The following is a 17,673-nucleotide window of genomic DNA, read 5'->3' as shown; positions in this document are numbered from 1 at the left end:
CGCTCGCAAAGTGCATCAATAAGTTTGAACGAGCATTCCAATCGATTTGTTGTGCTGTGTGTATTGTTTACATTCAAATTTCAAATTTCTTTATTGGTACCAACAGTTATGTTACCTGATATAATTGGTTGGGACCTTCTTTTAGGTGACAAAACCTGTGTCAGAAGATCCCGCTCTTCCATATCTATAATCACTAAGTAGGTACCTACTTAACACTAATAAGGTGTGGGTGTGTGTGTATGTGAGCGTTTGTGTGAGTAAGTGTGTATGTGAATGTGTACTCGTATTCCCTAATGTATTGTGTAATAAGTTTTATAAATAAATAAAGAATAAAGTTCTTAAGAATTTATTATGTCTATTTTTTTTTTGTTAGAAATATAAAGAGTTAGTGTAGTGATAAATTAATACATACCATTACACTACATTATGTCTGGAGTTTCGTTTAAGGGCCTTTTTATGGAAGAGTATGACAAACGAGCTTACATACCTGATATTCAAGGTGAAATTTAAATATTTATATTAAAAAAAAATTAAATTAAAATAGAATGAATTTCAAAAACACTATTCCAAAACAATAGATATAATTTGCACTAAAAAGTATAAAATAATTGCACATTTTTATGCTATCTAATTAATTAATCTAACTCTTGTTACGATTTTTGGAATCGGTGTCCTCCCGCCCTACTCTTGCCTCCTGCCTTCTCTCGTCGCGCGTACGACTCAAGCACATCCCAGCCATAACTAAGTATGAAGTAACAAACCTAACTTGGCTGACACCGATAAATACTGACGAATGGAGAACCTTCTTCTTTTTTAAAGTCCATCCATTCAAAAAAGTAAAGCTGGCTAGTTCTGACCTAAGAAGAAAGGGCGTGAGAATCTCAGCGGCCTTTTTATCTTATAAAAATATGGATTATAATGTAATATCGTACAATAAAATATTATAATTAAAGAGCCTTAGGGTGTTCGCTCAATTCCCAGTTTATAGTATCATTAAGAAAATCATTTTTGGTATAATAATTTTAATACACAAACGTTTTTCAACAACTTTTTTTAAATTTTCCTCGTGTTAACATTATGATTGTTACAGTTTCTAGCAAATTCCTCAATGTGCTTATGAACATATATAACATTATCAAGAATATAGATGCAACAGTCAAAATATTTTATTTCTTTATATTTTTTCTTAATGATTAGGCCTCGACATACTTAGGTTATAATTAATAGCTCTTCTACAGCACAATGATCGTATTAATATCTGTTGCTCTGCCCCATAACAAGCTACCATAGAATATAATACTATAACAAATAACTAAAGTATACTAGTCGCACCGTATCTATGCAAGTATTTTTTTTAGTCACATATGCTGCAAAACTAAGCTTATTAATCCTTCAATATGGGGCCCCATTGCAATTTGGAATCAAATTTTACCACCTCATCGTTTAATAAAATATTTAATTTTTGACATTTGGCGCAGTAAATTTAATATATTTAGTTTTATGACTATTTAACAATAGGCTATTGGCGCTAAACCAGTACACGATGTCAGATAGAATATTGTTTACTTCGTCATATAAAACTTGGATATTTATCACCTTGAATAAGAGTGAAGTGACATCCGTAAACAATACTACCTTGTGTTTTTTTCTACAAGGTAAGGTACATCATTTACGTAAATTAGGAAGAGGAACGGTCCAAGAAGAGACCCTTGAGGTACCCCCACACCGAGAGGAGACCCAGGAGCTCTCCTGACATTCACATCGACTCTCTGAATTCTATTATTTAAATATGTGATCAGAAGATCGAGTATAGATCCTTTTATACCATAGTGACATAGCATCCTGACCAGTTTTGAATGTTGAACACAATCGAAAGTCTTAGATAAATAGCAGAAGATACCAAGTGCATTATGTGATTCCTCCCGGGCCTCGAAATTATTCTTGTTGAGTTCAACACCTGCATCCGTAGTCGGGCGTCCCCTATTAAAGCCAAAATGTTTTATATGAAGTAACTTTTATGTGTTAAAGTGAACAAGCATTTGCTTTAAAATATTAGATTTAAGAAGATAGAATGTGATCACTGCGCCTGAGGAATCATTATAACATCACCGACCTTAGAAAGCGTCAAATAAACGTGCATTAATTCCTTTTTAAGAGCTGTTGCTTATCTCCAGTGTTCCTTAGTTGTTTCTTAATGTAGATATTAATTTTCAGATGTCTCTCAACTGAAGGCTGGCCAATCGAACTTCGCTGTTATGACTCTCTTCATACCGCGCATTGCTAGTTCACTATTATTCCTATTATAATAAGTTCCAGAAGATCGTATCTTTCATGACGTAAGTCGTGAGCCACATTTTGGCGATTTCTCGGCCCCTCCTCTCACATTTTCTAACAAACATTTGATCACAATGTTATGAAATCTTTTCATGTTAGTAACCATTTTGGAACAAATATGCTAGTTACCAAATTGTAGCTGAACGTCCTGCTTGTCTAGTCCCTTACTGTCATAAAAAATTGTAACAAATAAAACATTTGTTATTATTAATTGTTTGTAAATTTTATATCCAGGCGACAGCGGGGTATGCAGAGAGTGCGGGGACGTTCTAGCATGCTCGGCGTCGTGCCGTGTCATTGATGTCATGATTTCAAATGTTATAAATGTTTGTAAACATTCCCTTCAGCACTAAAACATTTAACATCTCCTAACAGTTTTATTGTTTCAAAATGATGAACGATGATGGATTGAAAATAATGATGATGTTTTTACTTCTGTCATGTTCTTCTAAGGGCATACGGTGTTTTCGTGCTTCGGCTTCGACCACGGCGGGCCACATGATGTGAAATAAAGAAAAAACAAAAAAAAGGTTAAGCCGTTAAGTAAATAATTTCATAATTGGCAAGTAATTGTAGTCTCAAGGTAAGATTTTGGTCAAGAAAGTAAAACACTTAAGATAGAAATTTAACAGGTATTTACAATTGTATTGATGAAAATCTAAGCATAATTTAAGAGAATCGTAGTTTTTTTATGGCACTGAAGTAGTTATGGCAGATTTTTGCGTATGGTGACATCGGCTCTGTTAATGTAAGAGTGACAGCAAATGAAAAAATAATTTTGATCGGTTATAGATTTTTATTTTTTAGTTATGGTTTTGATGACAGTCCTTTGGGGATTACAGTAAGCATATTTTTGCGTGTTCTTCAGCAGAAAGGATAGTTGGGGCAGCTACTTGGGTCGACACCAGCAGGGTAAAGCCGCCTGCAAAATAATAAAATACATATTTATTATCAAAAAAATCGATTATATCATAAAATGTTTGACGAATGACACCTTAAACTGAGTTCACAAGTTTTACGTAAATGATTTCAAATGACAGTCTTGATCTCGATTAAACACAAAGCGATCTCACTAATACCTTTTGAGTGTGTTGACATAACCTGAGTTTACTTGTCATAAACAATAGAGGGTATGTTCCGATATGCACTGCGACCACTGTACAGTGTGACGTCAATTTAGTATACTGTGAAGCCCTTCCTTTATAGCCAGTTATACTGGTTACAATTTAAAATGGAACGCAATCCCGTATACTGTCAGCCGTATTTTTTGACACAGCATTCAAATGAGTGTATTAAAGTTTTCTAGTTTATTAAAAAAACTTTTGTTGGAGTACTGTCAAATTAAAAATATTTTAATCAATATTTTAGGCACTCGAGTGGTTTTTACTGATCACGTGATCAAAGTACTGCGAGTACCTTACCTCGAAAACGCCAGTGCTCACAGTAGAATATGGCGGCGATTTATGACTCATATATTTCCCTAGGGTACTGCGGCAGTATACTGGCAGTCCATAACGGAACGAATTTTCTACAGTGATAGCACTGTGCAGTGCTCGCAGTGCATATCGGAACATACCCATAATGATCAAATGCCTGTCAAAACTGTCATTTATAAGTAATTGAACAAAGCGAATTTGTTACACATCCAAGTTTCTAATACGATAACGACAATGTCAGGTCTTGATTGCGACCAAATATTATGTTGAACGGCGGCCAGCAATTAATCGCGTTTACGGCCGTTCCCAATATTCAGTCTATCTCTTACTTGAGATAAAAATCGCAACAATCGTTGACTTTTCTGTCCCAATAAAATTATCGGAGGTAGCTCACCTTATCCGTATACGCTGTCTGGCAATAGAACGACGTATAGCTCACCAGCGATAGAAGTATGTATGGAAATCGCAATTCACGCGTCCCAATATAAGGCGATAAGAATGACTTATCGGGTATTCTGGGACAGCTTCAGATTATTGACAGATAATTACTGACAGTAGAAGGCAGTAATTTATCTCTACCTGTAGATAGTATATTGGGAACGGCTGATAGGCTATAATAGCGTTTACTCTGTGTTGTTGAAATCAGTATTGAATCTGTAAACTTGTTTACGAGCGCAAACTTGGTTCGAAGTGTTGGTGGTGAAATCAGCCCTAAATATTTATCAATAATATTGTTAATGTTGATTGACACTTACATATTACGAGCCATATACAACATGCGTGGGTTGTGCACCCATCCACTCATGGGCATGCTTTGTTCGGAAAGTTTAGATGCCATTTTATGGTCACAGAAGGGGTAGTTGAGGCACATTGCGGCGTCGATACCGGCGGGGTATTCCCGGGCAATCACTACCACAGCCAGGGCACAGACGATGAACTAAAAATAATAAATAGATATATAGAATATATCTACTATAGAGACAATAACATAACATATTGCAATAATTTTCAAAAGTAACGCTAGGTGGCCGACAGGAAAATACAATGCTAATTGTTGTCTTATTTGTAAGCTGACAAAGTGTTTTTACTTAAATGAGAAAAACGTTACTATCAAACTTTGATGAGCAGATTTAACTGTCCATATTTTTCTCATACCGGGCGCCTTATATGAAAATCGATTCTTATGGAGTAAACTCCAAAAACACTTGGTCAACGTTATGAAGCTACATCAGTTTGTAAAGGGGCTATATCATGGAGAGAAGAACTGATAAGAAACTCATTTCTTTTAAATAGTATAACAACTTAGCTAATAGGCTAAGTTGTTATATTATATTAAATATAATATAATATTATACAATTTTAGGTGGCCTGCGCTGAAACAGACAGGAACCATGTATCATTATCCTCTATATAATCTACGTTACTATAGTAAGCCTTGTTTATCAAAGAAGCATTAATGTATTTCTTGAATTTGTGCTCAGTGTACTAGTAAAATAAACTTAAGTAGCTATTTTTCCATTCATATACTTTAACTTATCTAAAACATAACCTCGTTTGTATACCTCTATCCTGAACTTATCATTTATTTTATCATTTAATGTATATATGATACGCCTTGCCCATTACAATGCAGTGCCGCTAAGGATCCTTGAAATACCCAAAAATTCTGAGATATCAAGTCTCAAGAAATAAGATGTCAAGTCTCATTTGCCCAGTAATTTCACTAGCTACGGCGCCCTTATGATCGAAACACAATAATGTTGCAGAAATAGGCGCCGTTGTGGTACACATATTCTAGCCGGCATCGTGTGCATAGGCGCCTCAAACTGGTACAGCGAACTAGTCGTTATTTTACGGAAATTTATAACTATACAGGATGTGATCATTAAGTGTGACCAGGCGATTATTCCGTAACTATTACAGATATCAAAAAAAGTTAAGACTGATATCGAAAGTAAATTTCCTAATCAGTAAAATGACATCAGTAACTTTTCGTAAAACCAACGAGAAGTATCTAATATTTTGATATCAAACACTTTCAAACAATTTGTATTGCGTATATAAGTAAATTATTAGATATAAGTATTATTTCGATCGGTTCAGTAGTTTTCACAGTATAACCTAACGAAAATAGCTTTCCATTTACGAGTATAGATAAGATTAACTTAAGTAAAAGTGTTTTTTAAACCGATAGTATTTATTTTAATGGTATTTGTACAGGTCAGCTTAATTTTTCATTATAATTTTATTGATAAAAATTTATACTAAAATTTTCAAATGTAATACGTTGTACTCTAACATAATTAAAATAATAAGCGATTTTTTTGCAAGAGAATGACAAACAAGAGTACGGGTGTACATCTGATATTAAGTGATTATCGCCGTCCACATTCTCTTGCAAAACATCACAGGAGCAAGCAGGAAACTTTCACAAACATTATGAAAGCCAAAACTACTAAATAGATTTTTTATTTTGCATGAATTAATAATAAGAGATCGGGATATGTTTATAAATAAATTTATAAATAACAACTGCGCTCGTCACCTTGAGACATAAGATGTTAAGTCTCGTTTGCCCAGTAATTTCGTTTGTTTCTTCTGACGAATCCATCAGAACTCGTCAGAAGAAACAAACGCTTGGCATCCAATGACAGTGTTTACACTGAAAACGACGAACGAGTCAGAACATGCACGACGTCGTCAGAACCACTCGAGCGTTACGTACTCGTCAGAACAAATTATTGTCAGAACTCGCATCCATAGTAACCCTAGCCTTAGTCACATGTTATAAAACAAATTCCTCCGCCGTGTCTGTCTGTTCGCGATAAGCTCAAAAATTACTGCACTGATTTTTATGTTGCTTTCAGAAATAGATAGCGTGATTCTGGAGGAAGGTTTGAGTATATAATTTGTTAAGTTTTTGCCTATATTTTTTTATATTTTTGTAATATTTGTTGGAGGCATCGGAAAAAAAGAAGCCTTCTGGGAGATCTCAACAAAAACGCTGTTCAAAACCTTTGAGACATAACAAAATAATGTATTGGTGGTGGAATTGTGTATCTTATATGTATAATTCTACAGAAAAGTCCGCAATGGCATACTAAATCCATTTTACATACTTTAAAAATTGGCAATTATAAAGCGGTAATGTAAAAACTGTTTACACAAATACTGTATCAATGCATATCATTTTATTACTTTATTATTTAAATCTGGCCATAAATACTGCTACAAAAAAAAACAATCCATTTGAATTTGGAATCTGTCGTTTTTATATGATTGTTCATTGCTCTCATTTTGATGCCATTACATTGTACAATATTTCGCGATATAAAAATGGAGTGGGGTGATAAAGAGAACCGAATCGCTGTGATTGCATTAAACAAAGAAGGTATGGAGTCAAATGCAATTTCTATAACTCTCAATACGCTTGGTGTTAGTAAAATGTTTGTGTAATGGGCTGTTAATAGGTACAATGAGACCTCCTCTGGTTGTGACAGAAAAAGATCTGGCCGTTCACGTAGTGTTCGCACGAAAAAGGTGGTTGACCTGCTTTGAAGCAGTAAGGGAAAGAATTCGAAGAAATACTGTCCGAAAGCAAAAGATTTTATCTCGGGAGATGAAGTGTCTGTAATCAAATTGCAATGCGTTTAAGTTCATTACTGTATTGAAAAATATTTTAGGTCTACACATATTTAGACAAATTATTAGTTAGTGTACTTCAGATTCACTAAAACTAAAAAAATAAATAAAAATTAACAAAAAACAGCCGACTTTAAAAAAAGATATCCCATAACAATAGATATAATGCACTAAAAAGTAAAAAGAAATTGCGTATTTTATACAATCTTAATGATCAAATTAATTAATCTAGTTACAATTATGTATTGTTATTTTTGGAGTCGGTGTCAGCCAAGGTAGGTAGGTGTAGGTTTGTAACTATGTACGAAGTTGTACGTGAGAGGCGGCGGGAGAACACCGATTCCAAAACCAAAGTAACAACCACATTCCGCAACCTTCTCCAGAGAGGACTAGGGTTCTCGATTCTCTCGTCTAGTTAAATTCGTATCGTGCCCCCTCAAAAACTTTTAGTAAAAAATTTTCTTCGTACGTAGAAAGCAAAAATCTATTACATCGAGCGAAGGACTTAAAAACATATCAATATTTCACTGGTTTGAATGGCGTTAACCTTGACATATACCTTTCTTTCGCCGCATCCGTGGACGGCTTTAACCGTGCTTACTTACTAACTTAACTCTCATTTAACCGTGGTTATCTCAATAAAAGTTATTATATATTATAATTATTTTAATTATAAAAATATAAGCATTGGATTAAATATTATCTGACCCAGCAAACGTAGTATTGCCATAAATAAATAAAATAAAAAATTCAATTATTAAAATTTTTTGGGTTATAAAAATTGATGACGACCGATTCTCAGACCTACCAAATATATCGTACTACAATAATAATTATGTTCGATTGCCACTTTGCAACCCTATTGCGTATCTGTGGATGGAATAGAATAATATTAAAATTTCGATACAAAAATAGGTGTTTATTTATTTATTTATTTATTTATTTACAAGTAGGTACAATAACAGATAACAAGATAAAACTATCATCTAATAACAAGTACAGCATATTTTTATGATCCTGAGATCCAATTAAAATTGTACACATCATTCACCAAATACAGTAAAAAAAAATAAAAAATTAATAAGTGGACACAATAGTAATTACAGTATAACGAAATTTAGTTAAACATTAAATTATTTTAGATAAACTAGAAAGTTTTATAAAGAGTATTTTTAAAAATGTCTACATTTGTAAAGAATATATCAAAATCAGCACACACTTCGTTAAATTCTCTACAAATTCTCATAATCGGGTTGTTATGCGATACATTATTATTTGAGGAATTGATCGAAAATAAACATGGAATACGCACAGATCGTGTTGGAACTTTAAAGTTTATCAAACTTAATAGATGACTATCCATAAAACCATTCGCAATGTTATGTAAGACGCACATATCAGATACCCATCTCCGTTTATCAAGACTATGCAAGTTAAATTTACGTAAGCGTTCAGAGTATTCCGGAATTTTACGTCTAACACCCAACCTGCTACAAAGAACTCTTACAAACCGCCGCTGAATTGACTCTATTCTATCACGGTGAACATTATAAATTGGAGACCAAATCACTGAGCAATACTCCAGGATACTTCTCACTAAACCTTTGTATAATAATATCCAGGAGTTTTCCTGTTTAAATGGTCTGGCGATTCTAATAACAAAGCTTAACATCCTATTTGCCTTTGAACAAATATCATCGTAATGGCTTTTGAAGGATAAATCCGAGTCAAAGATGACGCCCAAGTCCCTTATCACATTCACACGATCTAGAACATTACCATCGATAAAATAATCATGAACAAATGGATTTTTCTTGCGAGTAAATGTAATGAGTTGACACTTTTTATATTCAGCATCATGCGGTTACTTTTACACCACTGCCAAATAGTCTCGATGTCCCTTTGCAGCAATGAGCAGTCTTCTGGACCGTTTATTTTACGAAAAATTTTTATATCATCGTTGATCGTAGACGGGTGAAAATTTGAAGTTGTATGTATTTTTTTATGCTGAATTATAATAAATTAAAAGTAAACAAAATTGTAAAAAAAAAATTTAGAGTTGGGTTACACTTATCATTTTGGGATATGAAATATAGATGATTCTCAGACCTACCCGATATACACACAAATTAAACAAATTTGGTTAAGCTGTTTCGGAGGGAGGAGTTTGGTAACAAAAAATATTTTATTGCTTCTAGAAGCATATATAACTGATTAAAGCTGTACGTTTTATTGTCTAGGGAAAAAAGGTTCACACGAGCGTCAAGTTAAGTGATCACCACAGTTCATACACCCTTGCATGATCATAGCAATCACCGGACGTATTTTTATATGTTTAAATACAAAAAGTATATTGCAAATTTAAAGAACATGTGGTTGCTACACTATTTATAGCCATAGACAATCAATATAGTTTCTATGGTGATTCTAATAAGACGCGAAAAGTCATACGGCCTTACAAATAATTTTGGTATAAAGTTACAACTGATGATAAACAAAGAATATGCAAAATGTTTACAATATCGTTGATGACACTGTCAATACAATGATAATTCTGAAGTTGTCCGAATGACAAGCTGCCTTGCAAATAAACGCGGGAAACGTTAAACGTCCGAACAAACCAATCGTAAGTTAAATGTCTATTTGTTAACATTTTACATATTCTTGGTTTATTTTTAACTAATAAATATAACTTTATGCCAATTTTATTTGTAAGGCCGATAGAGTTCAGCGTGCGCGCTTGTGGGTTTGTGTGTTTGTGCGTGTATATCTATGTGTATCTGTATATGAAAGGATTAAGATTATGTAAATATTAACCTTTCACTTTAAGAGTAGCTTCCATGTCTACAAAAGTGAGTGTTTGATGCCAACCATCTCTTAAATTTGATCTGATGGATCCAGAAATCTTTTGAAGGTGGCTTGTCATGGAACACATACAAGGAAGCTCATTCCAGAGTTCTGAAGTAATCTTCGTAAATTAATGCAATTCACTGTGATATGTACATAATATAACTAATGAGATGCTCCTATCCTGTAAAGAAATCGTCGCTTCTGTCTTACAAAAGCTATTTAACAATATTATATTCACGGGAAACATTCCACACCAATGGAAAATCTCAACAATAACACTGATTAAAAAGGTAATAAAAACGATATCGGCAACTATAAACCCAAAGCCAAATTTCGAATATATATAAAGATTTCTATTTTATTATATTTATACCACTGGACTGGCGGCTGTCAAAGTGCTTTTGTGCCTGTTTGATATTCGCCATTTTGGCACTATTGGCCATGTAGCGAGAGTCTGCGGTAATAAAACTAGTGATGATAACCTCAGCAAACAACGATAGATGGTGGGAAACTATTAACAAAAAAAATGTGTACTTTATTACGTTGATTCTTGAAGTATAAATAACACAGAAAACGAACGAAATTAATTCAAAACGCAAAAATACTTCAGAGTAGGTATAATACATTCCTTCGCAGCCATATTATTTATTATGGCGCTTCAAATAGGCACAAAAAATTAGCTGTTAAACAAATATAACAGCCTGTCCAGTGGTATTTATACAGGTCAGTCTTTTATGGATAACAACAATGCCTTAGATTCAATTGAACATGACAGTATATGACAGGCTCTCAAAAACCAGGGAGCTCAAAACAAATATATTAAAGTTATTAGAAATGACTACAAAAATAGTAAAGCTAAACTAAAATAAAACAGAGAAAGAAAAATAAATAAATATAGAGTGTGGACGCCAAGGTGACCCCTTTTCACCAAAACTTTTTTCCGGAGTTCTAGAAGAAATCTTCCTAAATCTTAATTGGGATCGAAAAGGCCTAAATATGAATGGTATAAAATTAAGTAATGTAATATTTGCGGATGACTTAATAATATATATATATATACCTAATGGGTCTCACTTTGAATATATTAAAAACTAAAGCCATGACAACCAGGACAGTAAAACCAATTGTGGTGAGCAATAACAATATCGAAGTTATATCACAAAAAGAACAAGGCAAAGAAATTGATACAAGAATAGGACGTGCTTGGAAAATTTTCTGGGGACTTAAAGAAGTAATGTCAAGTAATAAAAACAAACATAAAAAGAAAAGTTTATAATTATTACTTCTCTACTTCTTGTATTGACCTATGATTGTCAGACTTGGTCGTCTACACAAAAACAGATTAAAAAACTAGAGAGTTGCCAAAGAGCCAGTAATATTCAATATTCCTCGTATGTCGAATATTAATAAAACACATAGAGTTTGAAACATTAGACAAGACAAAGTAACATAAAGGACAACACAAAATTAACTAATGTTAGTTATGCTATAAGAAAACTTAAATGGTGCTGGACGGGACATCACACACAGACTGGTATCCCAGAAACCTAAATATGAAACTGAACACTATAAGATATGGTCAGACGAACTAAGGACGATAGCAGGCAAGACATGGTCTAGGATAGCTACAGATAGAAAAGAGTGGAAGAAGTTGGAAGTGGCCTTTGTCAATAGACAAATAGATAGTGATAGATATTTAGTTAAGGATATAATGTAAATATAAATGTAAATTATGCTATCTGAATAAAATCTTATATTATTATTACTATATCTACACTTGACGAGGCACAAAAAAGAATTATTGTCGAAGAATAGTGATATGATAAACGGATCATCATTCGGTCTTCTGTGAGTTAAACTGACCAAGCTCTATTGTACCCTATGCCGTGACATTCACATAAATGTCACAATATAAAAGACTCATATTTTTTTGGCATATTCCTTTATGTTCACTTCAAGTTAAACTACTCAAGTGATTCGTAGTTATGATCTTGTTTTCATCACTAATAAAACAAATAAGTTTTCGTACTTCGTGGAAAACTTTATTGGTTGTTGTAATACTTTATTTTGTTATCAAGACTTCTCGTGTTTACGTCAACACAATGCACTAAGCACCCTGAATCATACATCAATATGTTGAATTTTAATCTATAAAATAATAATATTTGTGCGTACAACGAATCTGTTCAAATAATATAGTTTTTGCGCTGTGAGAGCGGAGAGAGTGAGCTCTTCGTGCCCTATATCAATTGTATCTTAGACAACGTATCACTTATAAGCACTTATGAGGGTTATATTTACCATGAGATTTTTGGATGTTTCCTTTAAATAAAAATATAAACAATGACTCTGTTCGTCATCTTGAATTTCGCTTTCTGAATCACATGTAAGCCAGTATAATACATAATAGACAATTATTTTATTCATAAATTGTTTACGTCGAAAATTATTATTGCAAATTTAAGCATTATTTATAAAATAAAAAAGTAATAGGAAAAAAAAACTTTTAAGTATATGATTATTTGTTGCACGGCTTAAAGTACATTAAATGACTTATTACAAAAAATACTGCATCGGAAGAGATATGGTGACATCTTTTGACTGTATTGTACAATATTTACTAGCTGACCCGACAGAGCTGTTCTGTCAATAGAAAAAAAAAATGGCGTGCGTATAAAGTACACAAAGTGAAAATCTCGTTTATATCAATTATCCTAATCTGTTCTCTAAACCAAATGTTTTTTGTGAATCTTAGAAATTAATAGATCTTCTGCTGACTCGCGGCCGTGCGCTAAACCTGCACGATACAACGCTAGTAGGGAAGATGTTCAACTTTTCGCATCCGCGCGCTACACCTTCACGATACAAAGCTAGTGGGGAAGATGTTCTACGTTTTCGCTGCCACGCGCTGAAACTGTACGATATAACTCTAGAATGGAAGATGTTCTACTTACTCGCGGCCGCACGCTAAACCTGCATGATACAACGCTTGTAGCGAAGTTATTCTACTTACTAGCGGTGCCATTTGCTTCATGCTACGTTCACCCTTTCTCACTCTATCTCAGTCGGTCTCAATCTCCCTCTCCCTCTTCTCGGATAAAAACGACCCACATTTTGTGACACTTTATTCGCACATATAGACACTGTATTTAAAAAATGATCGCAAATTCGTTCTCTGCACCCTCGAGAACCCCGGATTCGATATCCATATTGTTGAAATCATAAATTTGTGCGGCGGCCATTTTGGATTTCAAAAACGATCCCAAATTCCTTATCTGCACCCTCGAGAACCCCGTATTCGATATTCATATTGTTGAAATCATAATTTTGCGCAGCGGCCATCTTGGATTTCTTAAATTATTCCAAATTCGTTCTCCGCACACTCGAGAACCTCGGATTTGATATCCATATTATTGAAATCATAAATTTGCGCGGCGGCCATGTTGGATTTCAAAAATGATCCCAAATTCGTTCTCTGCACCCTCGAGAAGCTTGAATTCGATATCCATATTGTTGAAATCATAAATTTGCGCAGCTTACTCTCCGTCCCTCCCAGCTCCCATTACTTTGGTACACCCAGTATATCATCTGGGGCTTTAATTAAAAATTGGTTTATATTTTCGCCTGTAAATATTTCGATTTCTTGCTTTTGGATCCGGTCGATTGTCGTTTAAGAAAAGTAGTTAAATTCCAATAATTTCTCAACTTAATGCCGTTTTTAACATGAACTGTACATTTCAGCATGGAATAAATTGCTCATAATATAAATGGCTTTTTAGTTTTAGCAATCTCATTAAAATACGCCAAAAATACTGTTTCTGAGCAAAAGGTTCACCTTTTTCTCGTTTTCCCAACTCATAAAATTTTCACATACTTTCATGTATTTTTCTTCTGACTTCGCTGGAAGCAGGTTTTCCATTGCCAATTTGGCTTTTGATCTTAAATCTGGTCGTGTACAATCAATCTCCATTTCACTCTCTGAACCGTTGGAACTCATTTTAATTTTTATTTTCAGCTTTGCCGCTAATTTTTATTATCATCTGTGCCGTGCCAAGAATGACAAAATAGATCCGATCCAAGAGTATTTAATAACTCCAGCAAGCCCGCGCCGTTTCATACAACATTGCAGGAGCGTGGTAATGTTCCAAATTCAAAAAACGCTCCTGCAATAGATTTTGTTTTCTTTGCCGAAAATTCGATACGTTCACGTGTTCTTTTTTCAAAAATAATTACAATATTTCCATGCATGTTTGAGAAAGATATATTTATAAATTAAATAAATAAAAACAAATTTGCGTGCGTACAAAGTACACAAGTCAGAAGTGAAACCTGAAATGTGCATGAACCTCTAAACTGCATATGAAATCCTGTTACATGTTTTATTTTATTATATAAAATTGCTATGTTGACAAATGATTTTAACCGCTATGAAAAACATTACACATCACCACTACCATATTTATGTTCTCCTGGAGTATACTCGCGTCATACATAAGCCAATAATATGTTCTTCTACTATGATCGCCTGGTACCAAAACACTGTACAATGCTTCCTATCTCATTTTCTCCCACGTTAAATCTTATGAATTTATGTTTCTGTGTCTTTTTACTGTCACTCTTTTTCGTTTTATTGACTTTCAAATAATAACGATGCTAAAAAAGTTTTCACTTCAATATAAAATATCAATAGTCCATTTAATAAAAAAAGGCGAAATTATAACTATCTAAATTATCATTGTTAGACCACTTGAGTGCTTAAGCATCACTTTACAGATATAGAATCCTTGCTGATCGTAGATTCAGACTTCTTTTGGTATTATACACTAGGTTTACGTCATATTTGACACAACTGGGTACAAGATGGATTTTATTAATACGAGTGTCATCTTAAAACATCTTAGAAATGTTTAAACTTATATTTTCTTAAAGCTGAGGGTCGGTATTGAAATATCAAACATAAATTAAACAACCAAACGTGGGTAATTTAACATTTAATTGTATCTACTTTAATCACAAAAATAAATATTTACATTTCAGTAGTCGATATCACTGTCGGGTTGGCAAGAGAAGATCCGTTTTCATCAGCAGTAAGGGTAATTGGGACAGTCCGCAGGGTTGACACCAGCTGGGTATTGGCGCCTGTAGAAAAGAATATTTTTTTACAAGATCAAATAATAATTTTTTAAGCGTCAAAGGCGCAATATTAACCTCTATTTATAAATACTGGAATTGAGGAACACATACTATAATAACAGGATATATAACAGGAACATATACAGTAGTTTATTTATTTCAAAATCATTCGCCATTTCCCGTAACTTTTTTTTAGCATCATATAAAATCACAGCAAAGAATTAATGATTTAATAAAGTGATGACCCTGCAGAACATGGTTATTGATGCATCAGTCTTATTCACTTTAAAACGGTAATATCAAAGGTTATATTAGCAAAAGATATACAAACACATGATTTATTTTGTAGATGACCATAAAAGATTGGGTCGGTCGCGCGCTATTAGAGCTAAAGCTGTTAATGTTGTTAAATGTAGAATTTACCAAAATCCTAGAAAGAAACAAAAAAAAATATCGTGATAAATGAAGATCATATAAGTATCATCAAAGATCCAAACTTACATGCAGGATATACAGGAAAATGCCCTAAATTCACTAATAATAAGGTGAATAGCGCCGAAATGTACCTATTTGTCACTGATGAAATTTTTTTAATAATTGAAGAGAAATATTTTATTTGTAACAGAACTAATGGCTTATAAATATGTTAAATATTTATAACATCACTACTGTTATTGGTGACAAACGAAATACTTACTCTGTGGGGGCGACAGGTAAAAGAGATGGGTTTCGCACCCACTCAGGAATGGGCATGCCACCTGGAGTAAATCGTTCCTGGATGTCAGTGTCACAGAAGGGGTAATTGGGGCAGATTGCGGCGTGGACGCCGGCAGGGTACTCGCGGGCAAGTGCTACCACAGCCAGGGCGCTAATGATGAACTGGAAATAATTAAATTACACTGAATGGATACTTTTATCCTTAGGCAATCACGTTTCGATCATGAGAATGATATTGTTAACCAATTCTAAAAACTAAAGCTACCTTTAAAATCTTTGTACAAGCCAATTAATTTTTAAAATACGAAAATAATTTTTGAACTACTGCTCATTAAAGAAAATCATTTTTTATTACATTACACATTTTCATGTATAAAACTGTTAAAATCTAGTATTATAAAACGTCTGTAATTGTATGTATGTTAATATCATTGCTATAAATATTTCTAGAAAGGTAAAGTTTATTATTTTAATCATAATTAAACTCACCAGTTTAACGTACATGTTGTTCTGGTGGTTTGTATGATTCCTCTCAACTATACAGTGAGACTGATAGCTCTGAAATGTTTTCCCGCCAATTTATACAACGCAGCCAACATCCATCAATTTATTTTGAGTTGTAGAGATCTTTGCGTTCTTTAGTACAATCCTGTTTTGAATATTAATTTCAATTTGCGGTTGGTTCATTTCGCATTAATTACTATGCATTTAATTTGATGATGTTTTTAAAATTTTAGTGTATAACAATGTTATGGTCTATTAAAGAAAATATGCGAGAGTTATTTGCATAATTGTAAATGAGAATTATTCATGTAATTTTTTTAATAAGTTTGAATGTTGTGAGGTTTATCTTATTCACTAGCCTATTTAATTGTAGTAAACTAATTTTTATTGATCAACTAGCTGACCCGACAGACGCTGTTCTGTATATAATAAATTAAATAATGTTTTTATATCAATTTGTCAATAATATAATATCATAACATCAAAAATTACTTCGTAAAATATGCATCCTGCTGTCGTAATGAAATTGTTTCACAGCAGAACTGTTAAACCGTGCGTCAATAAATTCTCTCATAGAAATTATGTATGAACTCAGCAAAGGAAAAAAAATTTATTGTTTTTTTTAATTTAGCAGCATTTTCCTATTTATTCACCTTTTAAACCTTCTCTAGACTTCCACAAATAATTCAAGACCAAAATTAGCCAAATAGGTCCAGCTATTCTCGAGTTTTAGCGAGACTAACGAACAGCAATTCATTTTTATATATGTAGATATACTAATATATAAAACAGTCCTACTTGATTTATGAAGTAAAAATTGATGTTCGGTACATCCCACACCATTCAAACGATCACTATGAAAATTGGCTTGAATATATTATTTACTTTGAGAAAGTCGACGTCTGGTTGGACATCTCCAGGAATCCAGTCAATATGAGTGTAACACTGTTTTAGTTTTTAAGTTTATGTTATGTTCAATAACTGTATTTAAATTTGGCCTCAATCTCCTATTAAATCGATGATAATTTGCTGCTGATCAATCCTTTATTATTCCTAA

At 33.3% G+C, this 17,673-nt stretch overlaps 1 protein-coding gene across 9 annotated transcripts in view; it reads right to left on the bottom strand.

The window, feature by feature from the left end:
• LOC126968160 (cuticle protein 1) overlaps positions 1-17,673 on the bottom strand; it is a 77,434-nt gene that overhangs the window by 14,119 nt on the left and 45,642 nt on the right. For 4 of the 9 annotated variants that reach the window (XR_007730165.1, XR_007730159.1, XR_007730167.1 and 1 more), the window contains exons 2-3: positions 16,093-16,274; positions 15,239-15,401 (exon numbers count right to left, since the gene is read on the bottom strand). The exons of 1 other annotated variant lie outside the window; for it this stretch is intronic. The gene's annotated coding sequence lies outside the window, so the exon portion shown is untranslated. Of the gene's footprint in view, positions 1-15,238; positions 15,402-16,092; positions 16,275-16,601; positions 16,683-17,673 lie in introns of those variants that run through there. 4 more of the 9 variants (XR_007730163.1, XR_007730162.1, XR_007730160.1 and 1 more) reach the window with 3 other exon arrangements.

The sequence above is a fragment of the Leptidea sinapis genome, chromosome 15 (genome assembly GCF_905404315.1).
Source record: "Leptidea sinapis chromosome 15, ilLepSina1.1, whole genome shotgun sequence".
Classification (NCBI taxonomy): domain Eukaryota; kingdom Metazoa; phylum Arthropoda; class Insecta; order Lepidoptera; family Pieridae; genus Leptidea; species Leptidea sinapis.
The sequence above is the reverse complement of the archived record's forward strand: the minus strand, read 5'-3'. Positions and strand labels throughout refer to the sequence as shown.